This window comes from Anolis sagrei, chromosome 3 (genome assembly GCF_037176765.1).
Source record: "Anolis sagrei isolate rAnoSag1 chromosome 3, rAnoSag1.mat, whole genome shotgun sequence".
NCBI classification, from domain to species: Eukaryota; Metazoa; Chordata; class Lepidosauria; order Squamata; family Dactyloidae; genus Anolis; species Anolis sagrei.
Genome location: NC_090023.1, coordinates 87,462,197 through 87,481,157, shown reverse-complemented (window position 1 = coordinate 87,481,157; position 18,961 = coordinate 87,462,197). Strand labels below are relative to the sequence as shown.

The window sequence follows — 18,961 nt, the reverse complement described above, 5'->3', positions numbered from 1 at the left end:
TCGAGTAAAGAACCGAGCCTAAACCAGCATAGACTTTTCTCTTTTTAACTTCACCACCTCAGTGGTGCTTATAAACCCTTATTGTCCAGAAAAGAATTACACTTTTCTTGCTCTATGAAAATTGCCTCCACTTTTCTTCCATAAGCAAACTCCCTGGAGCATCTGTTTGTAGCCTTTGAGGTGTTGTAGTCCTGGCCAGGAATGTTTCTTGGGTTTAATTGACTTTGGCATTGATGAGAGGAGTAGACATGACTTGCCCTAGTTTCTCTTTTAGCTCTTGACCACCCAGCCCCAACAGTTTGTTCGTTTTTTAAAAAAAAATCAGTTCAGGGGCAGGCCTTATTGAGAGGAACTGGGCAAAGATGTTTCTCCTCCACCTGGTAATAATTCAATGTAGCAGGCAGAAACCTTCCCCTTCACAAACCCCATTATATTCTGCTGTTGTCTCACATATATGTTTTAGGTTGTTCATGGTGTAGGTTATTTTATACCTTATGTCTCAGCTTTGTATACATCTACAGTTTTTCATCCCTTTCACTGCCATAGTTCAATATTATAGAATCATAGGAGTTGGTGAGGTACCAGCACTGTTTACAAGAGAAGGCTAAAGACCTTATAAAACTACAACTCCTATGATTCCATAGCCATGGCAGTTAAAGTATTTTTAAATTGCATTAATTCTACTGTGTAGAATCACCCTTTGTTGGTCGTTGAGGCACAGGATCAAAATCATTTTGTTGGAGACACATCCCGTAGAACCATCTTCTGTAATCTGGAAATCCATTGATCTTAGTGTGAAAGTGTTTAGAGACACACTTATCAGTGAAATCTCTGTCAAGAAGCACACAAAATTATTTGAGTGATAATCATTGGGAAACTACTGAAAATCTTTAGTTAATGGTGCTAACAACCATGTTTTAAAAGAGTTGATCATGTTTACTTTAGACTATGCTAAGTAAATTGTATCAAAGAATTGGTGCAAAGTGCTTCCAAATAATCAAGATATACATTTAGATCAATTAACTGCAAAATTACTTGAATCCTTGGTCAAAGGAATGGCTGTTAGAGATTGTGAAATGATTTAATCATTTTAAATAAAGCGTTTGATCAATACTTTGAACAGAGAGAAGATGGAATCCTAATTTAAAAGTGTGTCAGTTGCAGAAGGTTGGGATTAGGTATACACCTCTTCTGTTTGCAAAACTGTCTTACTGTGAGTGGAATTCTCTTTTCTCACTTGATTTTTCACATCTGGCAAGAGAGTAATTTGCTAGAATAATTACTCTACTGACTGTGATCTGTAAGTAGAAGAGTTCCCAAAAGGGTCAGAGAAGGGAGTCATGTTATACCAGATTTAAATCTCTTACAGATTGGAATGTTGATGCCAAAAGAGGTGGTTTTTTTTTCATTTTTTCCATAAAAAAAGATTTTTGGGGAACACTGTAATTATAGATTGAAAATTGTTTTGTTACATTGGAACATAAATTAATTGCACAAAATCATCATATTTTATACATAGTAAAAGTATACTTTATTCAAAATATAATTACAAATTGGACTTTTATTTGCTACAAATGCAGCTGCATGTTCTTAACTTGTAAGGAACATGTAAACTATGAGGAACTTCTCTAATATTGCCAGTCTGAGGAACAGACAAAAAAAAAACACAGATAGAAAAAGGACAAAACATCAGGAAAAAAAACCCAGAAAATTAATCTGTCTCCACTAATTCTTCCTACTACCAAGCACTCTCATTTCCCTAAAATGAACTGAGAGAATATTAGGATTTGTAGCAATTTGATGCTATATATAGTCTTACGTAAAAATTTCACATAGCTTTTAGAAATAAGAATGCTTTGTGTTAAACACTATTCATTATTCTAAAATAAAATATTCCATAATAAAATTTAAATTTGTTCCAGAATGAAAAAAGTTAAGAAAAATAACTATGGGTTGCATTCAACATTTTTCAGATTTCTCATGTCTCTTTTCTAATCCAAGAACACTATGACAATGTTGACAGAGTTATTTGTAACACATTTTAGTAATTACTTATTCATTCTTTTAAAAAAAACAGACAATGTGTTTCTGATCAAGAGAATCCTAGAAAGATAAGACATTTCACAGTTCTGAACTTAATCCATCCGAACAAATGCACAATTTTCTGCACATAAAACATTTTCTGCATAGAAAACAAATTTCTACACAGAAAAAATACCGTGTAGAAATAATACTTTATTCTGTTCAGTAACATTTCTGTGCAAAAACTGCTGGCTGTCATCCTGTATGAGAGAGACACATATGCATAACCAATCACCATAGTTCAGTGCAATGCAGAAGATCCCAGCCCAATTCTTATCCTGCATCCCCACTTTCCAAGAATCAGCTGCTGCAATTGACAAGGTTCTGTTCTCATGTTACTTGAGAAACAGTTGGCTGCCATTTCCGCTGCCTTCTGTGAGTGACCTTTACTGTGACAGGGAGAAGCAGGACCCATAGATTGTTTTTGTAAGGGAAGGTGAGAACATCAGCAGGCTGCTCTTTCACTGGCATTGAAATAATTAAAGCTTTTCTATACCTTGGCTCAGTCCTTAATCAAAATGCAAAAGATAGTCAAGACATTAGAAGACAGTAAATCTTGGAAAGCTAGATATGAATAACCAGCTAAGGTCCTACAGATACACATTATTACAGTAATAATCTGATGACACCCAATTTTAATTTTATAATAAAAGACAAATTGTAAGTGGATGTCTGAAAATACGCATTTTTTTCTTCTAGAGCTCATAATCAATTTAAGTATTAAGTTAAAACTGAGGAAATGGTACATTGCCCTCTGTTGCAAAAGAAATGTGATATCTGGAGATTGGTGCCATGTATTTAAAGAACCTTAAGAGAAATAGTGTGTCAATGTGCATAGAAACATAAAATTTTTGCATAAAATGGTCACTGCAGAAAATTATATTTCTTTGCCTAGAAAAAGATTAGTGTAAATGCTTAATTTAAGTGTTTGGTATCCAGGAACAGATATTATTAGCAGGTAGGACTTGGAGGGCATCTACAGTCTCTACTTAGCCACAAAAATAGGGGTTGTGTAAAGATTGTGCATAAATCTAGACCACCAATTCATAACTGTCATTGAGGATGTCAGCTATCATTATTTATGCAGAAAAATTGTTAAATGCTGTTTAATGCTACATGCATTTTTAGGATACAGAAATATAACTATTGGAAATAGTAGTCTAAAGTTACACAGTTTTCATGTCTTTTTTCCCCCAAGAAGAAAAATAGCAACATTGTTTGTTCTGACCTGCAGGAATGCATTTTTGTAAGATTTACATCCCTAAAATAGCCAAATGCATCCAATGATTTATAAGGAAACAGTATTCCTTAGGGAACTTTGATAAGCAAGGAGTTTAAATGCCTTAATCAGCAATTCAGGAACCTTTGAGAGGACAAGGCCTTCAGTGAATGTGAGGGTGTTTTTCATGTCTTAACTTATGATAAACTGACCATCTTATTAAAGACAATGACACTGAATTCTACACAGACTCTGGGGAAATACCCTTTTTGCTGATGCTCAAAAGTAGTTATATGCCTGACACTGCATTTATATTGCCAATGCTTTTTACTGGTGTGTGTATGTGTCAGAGAGAGAGAGAGAGAGCATATCCTACTATAACCCACTGAAAGTAGTTAGTGGCAATAAAATGAGAACATCACCCCTTCAAATAAGATTATCCCACCCCATGAAATTTTTCTCCACTCTCCATATTTTTATAACTGCAAAGAGTGAAACAATGGTCCACCCCAGTTTGCTGCAGTGCTTAGTAAATGTGTTTGCCTCTTTTCTTTGGATGAGTCAAGAACATTTCTGAATGTCCAGGTGAAACTTTAAGTTATTCCAGTTATTATTTGGGAACAGAACAAAATTTAATGACAGGGCAAAATTCTTCTTTGGGAGGGCAGTTCTCTTAATTTCCTGCTCCCCTTACTATGTCCCATTGCAGTCCCCTACTTTCTCTTGTAGCACCACCAACTGAGAGAGGAGGAAAGTGACATGTTCTTTATGCCTAATGTAAAAATTCTACCTTGCTGACTGGACATAGAGACTTTCTCACATTCCGCTGGCAGTTCCAGGGTTTCTGTAAGTGCTGCCTGAGAATGCTTTGCCCTTGGGGTGGATCCTGTTGTGTGTGAATAAGAATGAACAGTGCTCATTGAGTTCTCAAGTCTGTTCCTACCATGAGAAAATATTGTCAACTAGCCATCCCCTGTCATGCATTGCTGTGGCCCAGTCTGTGTATATGTGTTGTGTGTGTTTATATAGTTGTGTATATGTGTGTATATGTGGTTTTGTGCATGTGTTGTAATGTAATTTTTTAAATTTCTTGCTTTTTAAGTCTCTTCTGCTGTGTTTTTCAGTATTTTTATGAGTGATGGACACTCTTTGGTCTGATAAGTATATTGTGTCCAAATTTGGTGTCAATTCATCCAGTGGTTTTTGAGTTATGTTAATCCCAAAAACGAACATTACATTTTTATTTATATAGATGCAGAAGATCTAAAAACATAAATTATACCAAAAACTACAAATATCTATAGTAATACATTGGAAAGATCTTCTCCAAATTCAATGTAATACTACACAAATGACAGCAAAGAAAATTTTAATATTTGATTGTCTTCTGAAAGTTGGATAAAACAAAATTACAGGCAGAAAATGTATTTTTGATAGGAGGAAACTTTAAAATTAAGGTGCCATAATCTAGAGAGCCTGTCATGTGAGACCATAATAGTCCAGGATGCCAGAGCTGAACTAAACTGGGAAGATTTACAAAAATAGCTGAGTTAAAAGTAAAAAAAAAAAACCTCTGTTGTATGCCCAGATACCAGAATAGATATTATTCCACAATAAGAGCATGGGGCCATGCTAAATGCCCTTGTATGACAACCATGGAGATGACTTTAGGAACATGTGGCACTGTTCAGAAAGTAGTAACTCATGACCTAAAAGAAAATTGGATAAAAATATTTCATAGATGGTAATTAATTTCAAGAAGAAACCTAAATACTACCTATTAGGATTTACTGACTCAGAGCTGTGCCTCGATGAAAATAAAGACAGACTATTTACATACATAATGACGGCAGCAAGAATTTCATTTGCAAAAAGCTGGAAACAAGATAAAGCCCCCAACATTGAAAATTGGAGAGTTAAATTGAGGGAAATCAGAGACATAGATAAATTAACCTATCTGTTGAAGAAAAATACAGATAAATTGATAAAAAGGACAAATTGGGATCTCTTTCAGGATGATGAAATGACAATTAGAAGAAAATAAGAAATAAATAAAACTAAGGAAATTTTTTTTAAAAAATACAAGGACAATAGAAATCACAAAGTTTGAAATGGAAGTCAAGACACAATTCAACTTTTTCTTCCTTATATAATTTTTTTTATACTTTTTTCTTTTTCTCTTCTTTTTTAACTCAATGGTTCTATTCTGCTCTATTTTTTCCTACTTTACTATAATCACAATGTTCCACCACTTTCAATGTTAGCTTTAATCTTCCCCTTTTTCTTTATTTGCTTATAATAATAAAAATATTTTTTAAAAAAGAGAAAGTAGTAACTCATAATGCAATAACGAGTGATTAAGAGGTAATCTCATAATGGCAGGGAAGGTAATCTGGTGAGCATCCTTTATTGCACTGCTTAATTCTGAATAAAATGAAAAAGCAATGTAATAACACTATTTTATGGTTAGCTATTATGCCCCTGATTCTTATTTTAAATTGGAGTTATCATACACAATTCCAAATGCTAAGCAAAAATAATATCAACATTTTTTTTGTGTAAAGACCTATCGCTAACCCTCAGGAATAACCATAACTTTTTCTGAAATCTCTCATGGACTATTTGTATGGAATGAATAAATGTGTTAAGCAGCAACCAGTATAACGTTGAGCTCTTTCATAAGGTTACCTGTTTTATAAAAGATCTTTTTAAAAAAAGAAATCTTATTAAATTTTATATAGAATACAACGAAAGAGTGAGAACAATAAGGTATAAAAAAAGTGAAGGAAAAAAAGAGAAAGGGAAAGGCCAGTAAAGTAAAAAGTAAAAAGGACATCCTAAATAAACCCTAAAAAAAATAAAATGTTTTATAAAAGATCTTATGTATAAAACAAAGGCTTTTTCCCCCAAAGGGATTCTAATGAACTCTATTTTCAAGTGGTTTGTCATTGACTTCAGTAGGAAGAGTCTGCCACAGGCATGGGAGATGGCAGAAACAAACTGTATAAAGCCCCTAATTTAGCAAAGCCACAAGAATGATAAATACTCAGTGCAATAGGGCAATATCTCCCTAGTTTGTCTATAGAACATCTGTTTCACATGATGTCTTTTTGCTGAAAAATTGAGTTATGAAATCTATTTGTTGGTTGTATCTGCTTGTGGAATGACCTGCCGAAGAGATCCAACAGCTAAATCAGTTGTAGGAATTTAAGAGACCTACCTCTTCTGGCAGGCCTAACCAATCAATATTGACTATGTATTTTAAACTCATGTCTTGTGCTTACTGTGCCTTAATCTTTGTTCTATGTATTTTAATATATGTATCTAAGGTCCAGTGGGGACACCTTGGTATCAACCCAGATACCTTCTGGCATGCACTTTAAGATGACCAGGGAGGGCTTGTTTTTGGGAGCGCCCCCTACATTATGGAACACACTGCCTGAAGCATTAAGATCAGTCACTTCTTTAATGGCATTCCAGAAGGGTGTGAAGAAAGTGTTTAATTAAGCCAAACAAGTGATAGTGGAAGCTCTGGGTTTTTATCTTCATTTTAATGTTTAAACAATTTAAATTGTGTTTGCTGTTTTAAATATTTATGTTTTAATGGGTTGTTTTAACTTTTGTACTGTATACTTTTATTCTGTTGTAACTGCCTTGGGTCTGTGCTCAGAGAAAGGTGGGATATACATTTCTCAAATAATAATAGTAATCAATATTTCATAGAAATACATTTTAATGTATGTATTTTACACAATATCTTACAATTATGTGTTTTTAACTGTGTTAAGAAATAAAAAAAATATTATATTATTGTATGAACCACATTACATCTTCTTACCATCTTATTAGAATGATCATTTAGGAGAATTGCATAGAATAACTGTAATTAAGAAAGATATGCAAATATATTATGTTTCTCAGATCCAAACAGAATGGAATGGAGTAAAGAATGAAAAACTGAAATGGCCAGAGAGAAGATATTTGTTGAGAATTGGTATCTGCTGCTGTTTGTTACTGAAGCTTTGTTGCTCTTTATCCACACAAGAGTTGGAAGCAGGCATGTAGCTGGGGGGGGGGGGCTTGAGGGGCTTCAGCCCCTCCCCCGAAATTCTCATTGTGGTTCGCGAAAAGGCCTTACTGCTGCATTATTTGAACTGTTATGTTTATTCATATCATGATCTGATCACCATACTCAATATTACCCCAATACCCCCAATATGGGGGTATTGAGGTAATGATACAAAAGGTTTGCTAGGCTAGACCCTCTTTCACTCAGACTCAGCCCCCCCTCGAAACTCAGCCCCCCCGAACCCCCCCTGAAAAAAATTCAGCCCCCCCCCCCCCCCGAAACAAAATCCTGGCTACGGGCCTGGTTGGAAGGGATATCAAGGGACATTTAGCTCACCTCTTTGCCAGGGCAAGAATCCACTCCACGCAAGTGAAAAAAAATCTGGTCAACACAACCTTGAAGATTGTTTCTTTCCCCACTGGACTTATGCTCTATAATGGGGAACACTGTGATGCTGCTATCTGATGGAAGTCAAAAGGTGCTGTTATTTTGCAGATGATGACATGTTTTCTCTGATGATGACTCCAGAATGGTGTAACCTTGAGAAGAAGAGCATTGTCATGCTTCACAGGTTCAAATGTGGCTACCTACCCTAGCTGAGGCTCAAATAGTTAGTGATAATGGATTCAGTATACTTATTATTCTCTTTTAATGTATAGGGATATTAATGTTTCATTTCTGAAATGATCAGCCTGGATGACATTTAGAGGCAGACAGAAGTTGTTATATCAGACATTTGTAACAGTGGCTCTCTGTTTTGTGATGGAAAATGAGAGGATCTAGAGACAAATGCCCTCTGAGCTGAGCACACTGGATCACATCTTTAAAATTTGATCTTTTGCCTCTGAATATTGGGGAAAATCTAAAAAAACTAAAAGCACAGAAAAATGAAACATTATCAATGTATTTTTTATGGTTACCAGCACACAATTAATGCTCATCATGGCTCATCTTTGTGAAGAAGTAGGTCAAGTGTCAAATATTTTTAATAAAATTAAAATATGTATTAAGACTTCAGATTTTAGTTCTGTTGAGAAACATAATTACATTAAATTACTCCAATGGTGATTCAATTTGGCAAAATAGGGTAAACATATAGCGTTAGTATATTAGAGGAGCACCACTTTAACTGCTATGTCTCAAAGCTATGAAATCCTGGGAGTTATAATTTTACAAGGTCTTTAGCCTTCTCTGCCAAATAGTGCTGATTCTTCAGCAAAGATATACATCCCATGGCATTGAGCTATTGTAATTAAAGTGGTGTCGAACTGCATAAATTCAACATCCATCCAAATTTAAAATACATTTAAAGCATTCACATGGTATGCCTGTTAAGGCAACAACCTTAACTTCCAATTTCCTGACACCCAGTTTGCTACATCTAAGATCCTATATGCTATTTTTAACTCAGATCCTAAACCAATAGGGTTTTTAGAAACACACTCTCTTGCGTATTTCCTGATAATACAGGACATTTTTACAGAAATAACAGAAAATATTCAAAACTTTCTTAATATGCCCTATATACTCATATATAAGTTTAGAAATTTTAGTCCAAAAATAAAACCCCACAAAACTGGTTCAACTCATCCATGGGTCAATGTAAGTAGTATACCTTATTTCTTATTTAAAAAAAAGAACTATCCCAAAGTGGCAAAAAGCAAGAGTTTTTCCTTGGAGAACCTAAAAAGAGAATCAACTCCCTCTACCTTCTCTAGTGTGGTGCCATTTCTGACTTTTGTGAATGCCTGGGTGGAAAATAGTGGCAGTGGCCAATAATGGCTGGCCCCTTGAGGCAACATTCATGTTTTCCCCTCTGTAAAATGATATTGACTTATCCATGGGTCATATAAAAATCTATAATTTTATTTATTTATAACCCTTCTCAATCCCAAAGGGGACTCAGGGTGGCTCCCAGACCTCACTACATGAAGTTGACTTATACTTGAGGATATAGTGAAGTGTTTTAAAAGCATTTTTACTAATCCATAGATTTTTATTCTTGTCTTCAACTCTTTTCACGCAAATTTTCAAATATGCACATTTTAAATTGTGAAAATTTTTCAAGTGTATACATGAGTTTGTATGGCTTTTTTCTTCACCAACCATACTGCAAGCATTAAAATGAGATACATATGTGAAGCAAGCTGCATTTTGCCCCATTCTTAATGCCAATGCAAAATATGCATTTTCAACAGAAAATGTGAATCCAACAAGTTTCCTTTCTATTCCTAGGATTTGAAAGTTAGCCATATGATTACAATATTACGTACAGCAGTTCCATTAAAAGGACAATATTCTAGCAGTTTCTGAATCTGATATGAAACCCTGTATTTTTATGTAAATTGATTAATTTCTTCCAAACTTGTGAGTGTAGAATATTTCCCATGTGTATATATTTTCTTGGGAGGGTAGAGCTGTGAGAAATTATTGCCTGCTCATTTTGACAGGCAGAACATTGGTTGCAGCTTTTGTTACGCATGAATGTGTAGTATTAAAAATATAAAAAGTATGCTGAATCTGTGAAATAACAAATCAATGTGTAATTTGCATCAAATTACTGAATGTGCTTGTTACTAAATTACTGAATTACTAATCAACATAACACATAGCTTAGTCATATCAATCTGATCAGGGTGAATGGGATTTACTCTCAGGTAAGTAGGCATAATAGCCAATGGGGTATTAAGAGCCAGTGTCTTGAGTGTTAGATAAGTGCTCCAGGAAAAAAAACAATTTCCCTTAGGGGAAGGCTATAGCAAATATTGTTTCAATAAATCTTGCCAAAATAATTCCACGATAAGCTAAGCTTCTTCAGCGTGGTCACTGTGAAATCCACACCTGTGGTATTTCCTGCGTCCACGCAGCTGATTCGGATCCTTATTGAAAAGCTTTTGCCAAATTAGGGACTCCAGCCCCCCCCCCCCCCAATCCACTCCAGTAATAAAGCCAGGCAGTGGGGCTTGAGGCCTTAGTTCCTTTTGTCCGCAAAAGCAGACCGGACTTACTGATTGTGGGCAATAGCCCAGTACCGTACTCCCAGATCACTCAGTTCCGATTGACGGCGTGGCAGATCTGGCCTCAGCCCTCTCTCAACCAGTAAAGGGCATTTTGGACCTTGCCCTGAGACCTGCCACCAAACATTCTTACATTTGTAAGTGGTGTCATTTTTGCATTTCCCCCCCACAAAAGCATGGGGTCCAGCCTCTGTCTGCTTCCACTTCCCTCCTCCTGGATTTTTTGCTTTCTCTGTCAGATTCAGGACTTTCATTATCATTCTTGAAGGTCAATCTGGCAACTATAGATTCATTTAGAAGCGAGCATTCTCTTCCCTCTCCTTTATCCGATCCTCTTGTAAAGAGATTTATGCAAGGGCTTTAGAAATTTCTGGCCACAAGTAGGCCTGTGCCCCCCTCTTGGAGGTTGTTCTTTCTGCCCTTACGAAACCACCATTTGAGCCAATGGCCACTTCTGACATGTCCCATCTATCATGGACAACAGCATTTTTAGTGCCTATTACTTCTGCTCGTCGCACTAGCGAGCTTATGGCTCTTTGAGTCGATAGTCCTTACTTGAAATTTCATAAGGATAAGGCCGTGCTGGGCACAGACATTTCCTTCTTACCTAAGGCAGCATCACAGTTTCATATGTCTCCGGACATTGTCCTTCCAACCTTATTTCCAAACCCCTCTACTCCTCTGGAGCAGTCTTTACATATTCTTGATGTGCAGAGAGCCCTTGCCTTCTATGTCCACTGCACAGCTCTATTACAAAAGTCACTAAGACTTTTTTCAAATACTGTAAGGACTTTGTAGGCCTTCCGGTTTCTACCCAGAGATTGGCAGCCTGGATAGTCGCAGCTATTTGGCTAGCATATCAGATGGCAGGACTGGACTTACCTGATCAGATCCATGCTCTTTCCACTCAAGCAGTGGAAGCCTCTGTGGCTTTTTTCATGGTGTGTCACTGGATGACATTTGTCGGGCGGCCATTTGGTCGACACCACACATATTTGTCTCCCATTAGAAATTGGACTTGGCTGCCAAAAAAACGTGTGGCTTTTGGGAGAGCAATTATTTTTTCTGCACTAGCATGATGCCCACCATCTATGGGACTGCTCGCTAGTCTACCACAGGTGTGGATTTCACAGTGACCACGCTGAAGAAAGTAAGGTTGCTTACCTGTAGCCATGTTTCTTCGAGTGGTCAACTGTGAAATTCACACAACCCACCCATCTTCCCCGCACTCTGTCATGCCGTCTATCTCCGACTGTCTTTCGCGGTACGGAACTAAGGCCTCAAACCCCGCTGCCTGACTTTATTACTGGAGTGGATGGGTGGGGCTGGAGTCCCTAATTTGGCAAAAGGTTTTCAATAAGGATCCGAATCAGCTGCGTGGATGCAGGAAATACCACAGGTGTGAATTTCACAGTTGACCACTCGAAGAAACATGGCTACAGGTAAGCAACCTTACTTCATGACCAATGTAAGTTAGAATCAACATGAATATATATAACTACATCAACAGTAACAAAGTAGATATGGCATTCCAGCCTTATTCACATTCCCTAGTAAGAATGGTCCAGTAATCCTGCAGTCAACATGCTGGCTGCAAGAATTTGATAAGTGTAGTCCAAGAAAGGACCTTTCTCAAACTTTGGTTTTAAATGGTAAGTAAAGTGATAGACACTCTAGTAATGGTTTAAGAAGTTTGGACTGATTTTTTCTCTTGTCTTAAAATGGCAAAATATATATTTTTGCTATCAAGAATAGGCTCATGATCAACGCCTGCATTGCTTGTACAGTTATGATAGTGCACAGGGTTATAAGGCACACTTAATTTTAGCATCACTCTAGTCATGGGATTCTTCTCAATATTTCCCTGAGTTTGCTAAATCCAAGGTTTGTGTTTGACAATACTCTTCTTTGGCCTGCTTCACAATCATAAGTAAACTTCAACAGAATCATTTTGTATAGCTGAACAGCATAGTCCTATCATCTTTACACAGAAGTCCCATTGCTTATTAGGACAGTCACAAATAAGTGTACATAGGACTGTTGCCAGATTTTTACATTAAAGACCACTAAGACTTTATTTTAATTAGATTGTAGATCACAGGATTTTTCAGAACTGTACAAATGTTCTGGGACTGATGAGAATAGCCATAAAATAAATTTAACATTCTTAAAGAATATCCCCAAATGAATTAGTAAGGCATGGCTCTTCAAAAAAAGCTTTCTTTTGTTAATTCATATGAATATTAAATTCACGGGTATCTACATACTTTTACAACAGATCCATTCAAGGGACACAAAAGAAAGACCGCCAATAACATGGCAAATATGGCTTTAAATGGGTATTAATGATTGGAAAAAATGAATGCTTTCAGTGTATATGGTGTTACATCAAGGGAAATCCAGATTTAAAATCAAGAAAGCATTTTCCTGCCCTGTCGCAGTAAAGTGCCCTCCTCCCCTTGCTGTGCTACAGCAAATACTTAAAAGTCTTGTTGCCCATTTAGATGGTAATTCCTAATACCATCTATTTTCTCAAACAGGGTGGAAGGAAGAAACATGTGAAGAGGAAGGTATATCAAGCAAATCCTTATCATGACCACCTTCCATCTGGAAATCAATTTCCTCAATATGACAGACCATGCGGATCCAGAATAGATCTTCACAGTCACTTATGGACTCGCTTCTAAGACTCCACCTTTGGAAGACTTGACCACAAGTGGTCACCCATGATGGTGATTTCACACACCCACACAACTTGAAACAAGGCTTTTAAGAATATTTGCCAAATCATATTCAGAAACCTGTGATAACAGCAAACATTTTTGTTCTCTCTCCTTCACAAGTCTGAAGAGTCAACTTTTTTTGTGACAAGAACTTTACAATTTTCACAATAACTTTTTTAAATAAGATAAGCACACACTGAGATAGTTATGTGTATATCAGTGGTTCCAAACTCCTCTAGTTTGTCTTAGTATCCAAGCTCAGTAGCTTAGGGCCAGCTAGACTGGCAAACTGTATGCAAGCAAATGCCCACTTATCACTTCATTACACTGAGACTTTTAAGTATCCTAGAACGTTGCCAGGACACTTCCTCAACGGAGGCTGCCGTATGCCATCACATCACTTCTAGTGGGACTCCATGCTAGGACACTTCCCTGAGAACACAGGAGGTTTCCCATGTTCTTATTAAGAAGAATGGGGCAGTGGGGGGAGGGGGGAGGTGAGCTGGGAGGTGATGCTTCCCCCCATTAGATAAGGTAAAGGGTTCAGTGGGCAATGTGGGACATGGGGCAACTGTTTGCCCCATTGCCCATTAGATTACCCATACTAAAAGAGAAGAGAAGAAAAAGAGTTTATGGTGGATAGGAATGTCTTAAAAGTGAGATACTAAAGGCAGAATTGCAGGCAGTGCCAGCAAGAAGAAAATATAGAAGTGTAAAACAACCAGAATTGATGTCCAAAGAACTTTTAAATGATCTAAGATTAAAAGAGACATGCGCAAGAAATGGAAAAGGGAGAAATCACCAACGAGGAAATCAAGCAAATAACTAACATATGAAGGGGAAAATTTCATAAGGCTAAGGAACAAAATGAACTTGCCAGAGAGATTAAAACAAATACAAAAGGGGTTATTTGGTTATATCAGTAGAAAAAGGAAGAAAAGGAAAGGGTAGGGCCTCTGCATGGAGAAGGTAGTGAAATGCTAACATGGGGTAGGGAAAGGACAGAGCTGCTCAGAACTTTCTTTGCCTCAGTCTTCTCTCAAAGGGAGATTGGGATTCAACCGGAGCAATACATAGTGGATAAGGTAAAAGGGGAAACACAACCCAAAGTAAGTAAAAAAGTAGTCCAGGAATACCTGACTACTCTAAATGAATTCAAGTCTCCAGGGCCAGACAAACAACATCCAAGAGTTGAGGGAACTAGCAGAAGTAATTTCAGAATCGCTGGCAATAATGTTTGAGAATTCTTGGAGAACAGGAGAAGTCCCAGCATATTAGAGGAGAGCAAATGTTGTCCTGATCTTCAAGAAGGGAAAAAAGAGAACCCAAACAATTACTATCCAGTCAGCCTGACATCAATACCAGGAAAGATTCTAGAGCAGATCATTAAGAAGTCAGTCTGCAATCAGGAAGGAATGCTGTGATTACTAAAAGTCAACATGGATTCCTCAAAAACCAGTCATGCCAGACTAATCTTATCTCTTTTTTCAATAGAGTTACAAGCTGGGTAGATACAGGGAATGTTGTGAATGCATATCTTGATTTCAGTAAGGCCTTTGATAAAGTCCCCCATGATTTTCTTCCAAGCAAACTAGTCAAATGTGGGCTAGGAAATGATACTATTAGGTGGATCTGCAATCGGTTAAGTGACCGATCATCAATGGTTCCTCTTCATCCTGGAAAGAAGTGACTAGTGGAGTTCTGCAGGGTTTGGTCCTGGGCCCAGTACTGTTCAACATCTTTATTAATGACTTGGATGAAGGTTTGGAGGGCATGTTTATCAAGTTTGCAGATGACACCAAATTAGAAGGAATAGCTAATACTCCGGAGGGCAGGATCAGAATTCAAAATGACCTCGACAAATTAGAGAGCTGGGCCAAAAATAACAAAATGAATTTCAACAAGGACAAATGTAAGATACTATACTGAGGCAGAAAAATGATAACACAAAGATAAGGGATGGGTGATGCCAGACTTGACAACAGTCCATATGGAAAAGATCTTGGAGTCTTTGTGGACAACAAGTTGGACATAAGCCAATAGTGTGATTCAGCAGCTAAAAAAGCAAATGGGGTTTTGGGCTGTATCAAAAGGAGTATAGTGTCTAGATCAAGGGAAGTCATGGTACCTTTGTATTCTGCTTTGGTTAGACCTCATCTGGAATACTGTGTCCAATTCTGGGCCTCACAGTTCAAAAGAGATATTGAAAAGCTGGAAGGCGTTGAGATTAGGGTGATTAAAATGATCAAAAGTCTGGAGACCATGAGCAGGAGCATCTCACAGAACTGTGTATGTTTAGCTTGCAGAAAAGAAGGTTGAGAGGAGACATGATTGCTATGTATAAATATGTGAAAGTGTGTCATAAAGAAGAGGGAGCAGGCCTGTTTTCTGCTGCCTTAGAATTAGGACTCAGAGCAATGCGTTCAAATTACAGGAAAGGAGATTGCACCTGAACATTAGGAAGAACTTCCTGACCATACGAACTGTTCAACAGTGGAACTTTCTGCCTCAGAGTGTGGTGGATACTCATTCCTTGGAAACTTTTAAAATGAGGCTGGATGGCCATCTGTCAGGGATACTTTGATTGTGCTTTTCCTGCATGGCAGGGGGTTGGACTAGATGGCTCATGCAGTCTCTTCCAACTCTATTATTCTATGATTCTGTGAATCCCCCTGCTGCTGTCTGGTTTGAGGACCTCTGTGTGATGTGGTCCTCACTCCTTCACAGGTGGTTTTTCATTCCTTGAGGAGGATGGTATTCTTCTCTATCCATTGCAATAATTCCCTACACACTCCCTACTCACGGCCGCTCCATGGCTGATGGAGAAGGTGAGAGATCAGTAAACTAAAATCATCTGTTGCAGACACTGGTGATGGAGCTCAGTTATGACATAATCATTCTGGCTGTATTTTGATCCTTGTGTGCAGGAATAAGATAAACAAGGCTTGACAGCTCTAACCTGAAGGAGGTTGCTTGCCTGGGGCCAAGTCCAAGAGGAGGAGAAGGCAATACAGGGTTTGCATTTCTTTACATCAGGGGGGCTGAGGTAAATCAGCCCTAAGCTACTGAGCTTGGCCACTATGTCAAACTGAAGGAATTTGGAAGTACTGATATACACATAACTGGAATCTCTTGCAATAATCATATTTTAACTTGATTATACTATGGTTGTAACATAGCCAGAGATGAATCCACTTTTGGGAAGTGTAATTATTATTTCAGAAGTAACTTTTTTCTGATGGTGGCTGTATGTTGTCTATTGGAATAAGCTGGCTCATTCTGTGCCTTGTATTGCTGTTTTGTTCTCTTTTGTGGGTGTTAAAGCAAGGTTGAAGTGAAGAAAGTAAGGCAGGACAGTGATGACATTCAGGCCCCATCTACATTGACCATTTAATGCAGTTTCAAACTCTTATTGAAGGAAGTGGTCTCGCTGTGGAAAACCTGGAATCAGTATAAGGCCCAGATGGTATTTACACAAACCACAGAGCACTGATTGCATTAAGGATTTTCTTTCATTCATTTTTGTGGGAATTTGTTGTTCGGGCACACAGTTTGAAGCTAACTTCAAATGGCACTAAATGGGGCCTCAGATGTTTTATCTATCAACTGACTCCTTTAGTTACTTTTGACATATGGGAAAAGAAAGCTATTTTAATTTTTAAAGGGTTGTTTTTACAAACTTTAGGAAGCTCATAAACCCTGGGGCCAACCAATGTGAAAATGGCTCCAGAAAGGGCATTTTGAGAAAACATTCCTCAAATCTGAAAGTGGTCTCTCAAATGGCCGATTTCTGGTAATTGCTTTATATCCAGGATGTATTTTTGACCAGCATCATAACTTTTCCCTAAAAAAAATCTAGTTGTCTAGCCAGTATCACAAACTGATGAGTGAGGGGGAATTTTTGGGTCTGAGCCAGTGGACAAGGTTGCCTCCTATTCCCTATCCCATGTATAGAAGCTGGTTAGAATTATTTTGGCACTGGTAATAGGATAGCAGGTTTTAGGGTGCATGACCTGCTCAATTTGAACCACATTGCACCCATTAGCATGTGCCACTAGAGGTGGGTACCTTGCTCAGATTATAAGTAGAGCCACATTCCTAGAGAGGGGTTCTCTGAAGCAAAAAAAATATAACAATTTCTTTATTTATGGGTTTTTACTTTCATGGGAGCCCTGTGCTCCTAATCTCAGCAAATGTGGAGAGTATACTATAGTTCCTAGGCATGGTAATTTTTGAAACTGGAGCCTGAGGTGAGTGCATGTTTCTCATGAAGAACGTGGCAAATACTAAAGATGTGCATTTGTTGAGGATATAATTGGAAGTCGTATCTGATTCGTTAAATTTGTGCATATGAAGCTATTTCGGAGGGATGCATTTTTCGTAAATGTTCTGTAATATTTGGATGTCTCTCAAGGTTAGTTTAATTTTCACTATAACCATTAAGCAACTTTGGTAAAGCCAAGATAACATAAAGTGCTTTTTAAATCTCATTCCTTCCCCACCCCATCTTTGTTGGTGGAGCCATAAGGAAGAGAGCTGTGGGCGTGACTAATCACAGCCATCTTAACTGTCATTTGGAAAGGCCAGGCCACCAATAGTAGAGAATTGCAAAAGGCCCTGCTGTAAATTACATTTCCCAGAAGGCAAAGGTGCTTAGGACTCAAATGAGGTTGAAGGACCCAAGTGAGGGCTGGCTTCACCAGTTGCAGTTTAGAGTTAGCCTAAATAAAATAAATATCTGCAAAAAGAGGAGTAATGTAAGTAAGTAATAGTATCTGTGCTAAGTTGAAGTTATGTGGTTGTGTGTCATAAAGACAGAAGGACATTCAAAGGGATCGCTGTTTTTGCTTTATGGGGGGATAAATTGTTTTTGTCTAAGCTTTAAAAAAATCCCCAAAAATCTCTAGATGTGTGGATCTTTCTGAAACTACCGGAGATTAATGCTCTCATTATTTTGTGCATTGTATATAAAATTCAAGTAGCTAGCTCTTGTAGGTTTTTTTTTAAAATGTTGTTTATGAAAACTTTGAAATTTAATAAAAAATTATGGATAAGTCAAATGTTCTGAAATTTGGTGAGCTAACTATTGTAAATGTATCCTACCACTGTAGCAAGTTTCATTCTCTCTCATTCAAAAAATGAGAGAGGAAGAAGCCCCTCAAGTTTCCCCACTGACAGTCCCTATCGCACAGTCGCGGCTGCCATTAACAAAGTATTTACTAAGATTTGTAAGTTTCATTAGAGTTCTGAAAATTCAGAAAGAACTTTAGAAATGAAGTGCTAGCACCCCCTACTTTTAAACATAGTTTAAAACCATTTTAATGGATCACACATGCCTAGCAAATATATTTTTTGGACTACAAATGCCATGCTTGCTGTAGGATTCTTGCTGTAGTCTTTATAAAGTATCTTTATAAATGTCTGATCTTCATAAGGGAAGTTCTGCTGATTCTGGAGTAGAATGCATTTAACTTTCAGTTTGGGTAATATCTAACCCTTGGCACCTCACCCTCAAAATTACTATACACCAGATTTTATCAGGACTGTTGAATGAGCACTTTTTAAAAGGGTGATCATTTCCAGAGAATTCCAGCCTCTTTCCATTTTCTAAAGTGTTTTGGCTTTATTCAGCTTGAGGTAAGCTGATCTTGCATAGGCACCAGAGATGACCCCAGTTAGCCATTGAGCAACTAAGATAAAAGCTGAAATTGCACCTCATTTTTTGGAACTGGAGAGCCAAAGCAGTGCACAGAAGCCTATTAACCTCTGCAGAAGAATATCTTGAGGCTGCATTGCATTTCTTTTTTCAAAAAACACTCAAGTTGCCTGATCTCCTTTTAATCCACAAAAG

The 18,961-nt window shown here is 37.5% G+C and overlaps 1 long non-coding RNA gene across 4 annotated transcripts in view; it reads left to right on the top strand.

Annotated features, from left to right (window-relative positions):
* LOC132769993 (uncharacterized) overlaps positions 1-18,335 on the top strand; it is a 71,350-nt gene extending 53,015 nt beyond the window's left edge. For 3 of the 4 annotated variants that reach the window (XR_010909664.1, XR_010909666.1, XR_010909667.1), the window contains one exon: positions 7,223-7,429. This is a non-coding gene — a long non-coding RNA (uncharacterized lncRNA). Of the gene's footprint in view, positions 1-7,222; positions 7,430-12,927 lie in introns of those variants that run through there. The other variant, XR_010909665.1, reaches the window with a different exon arrangement.
* The last annotated feature ends 626 nt before the right edge of the window (positions 18,336-18,961 follow it).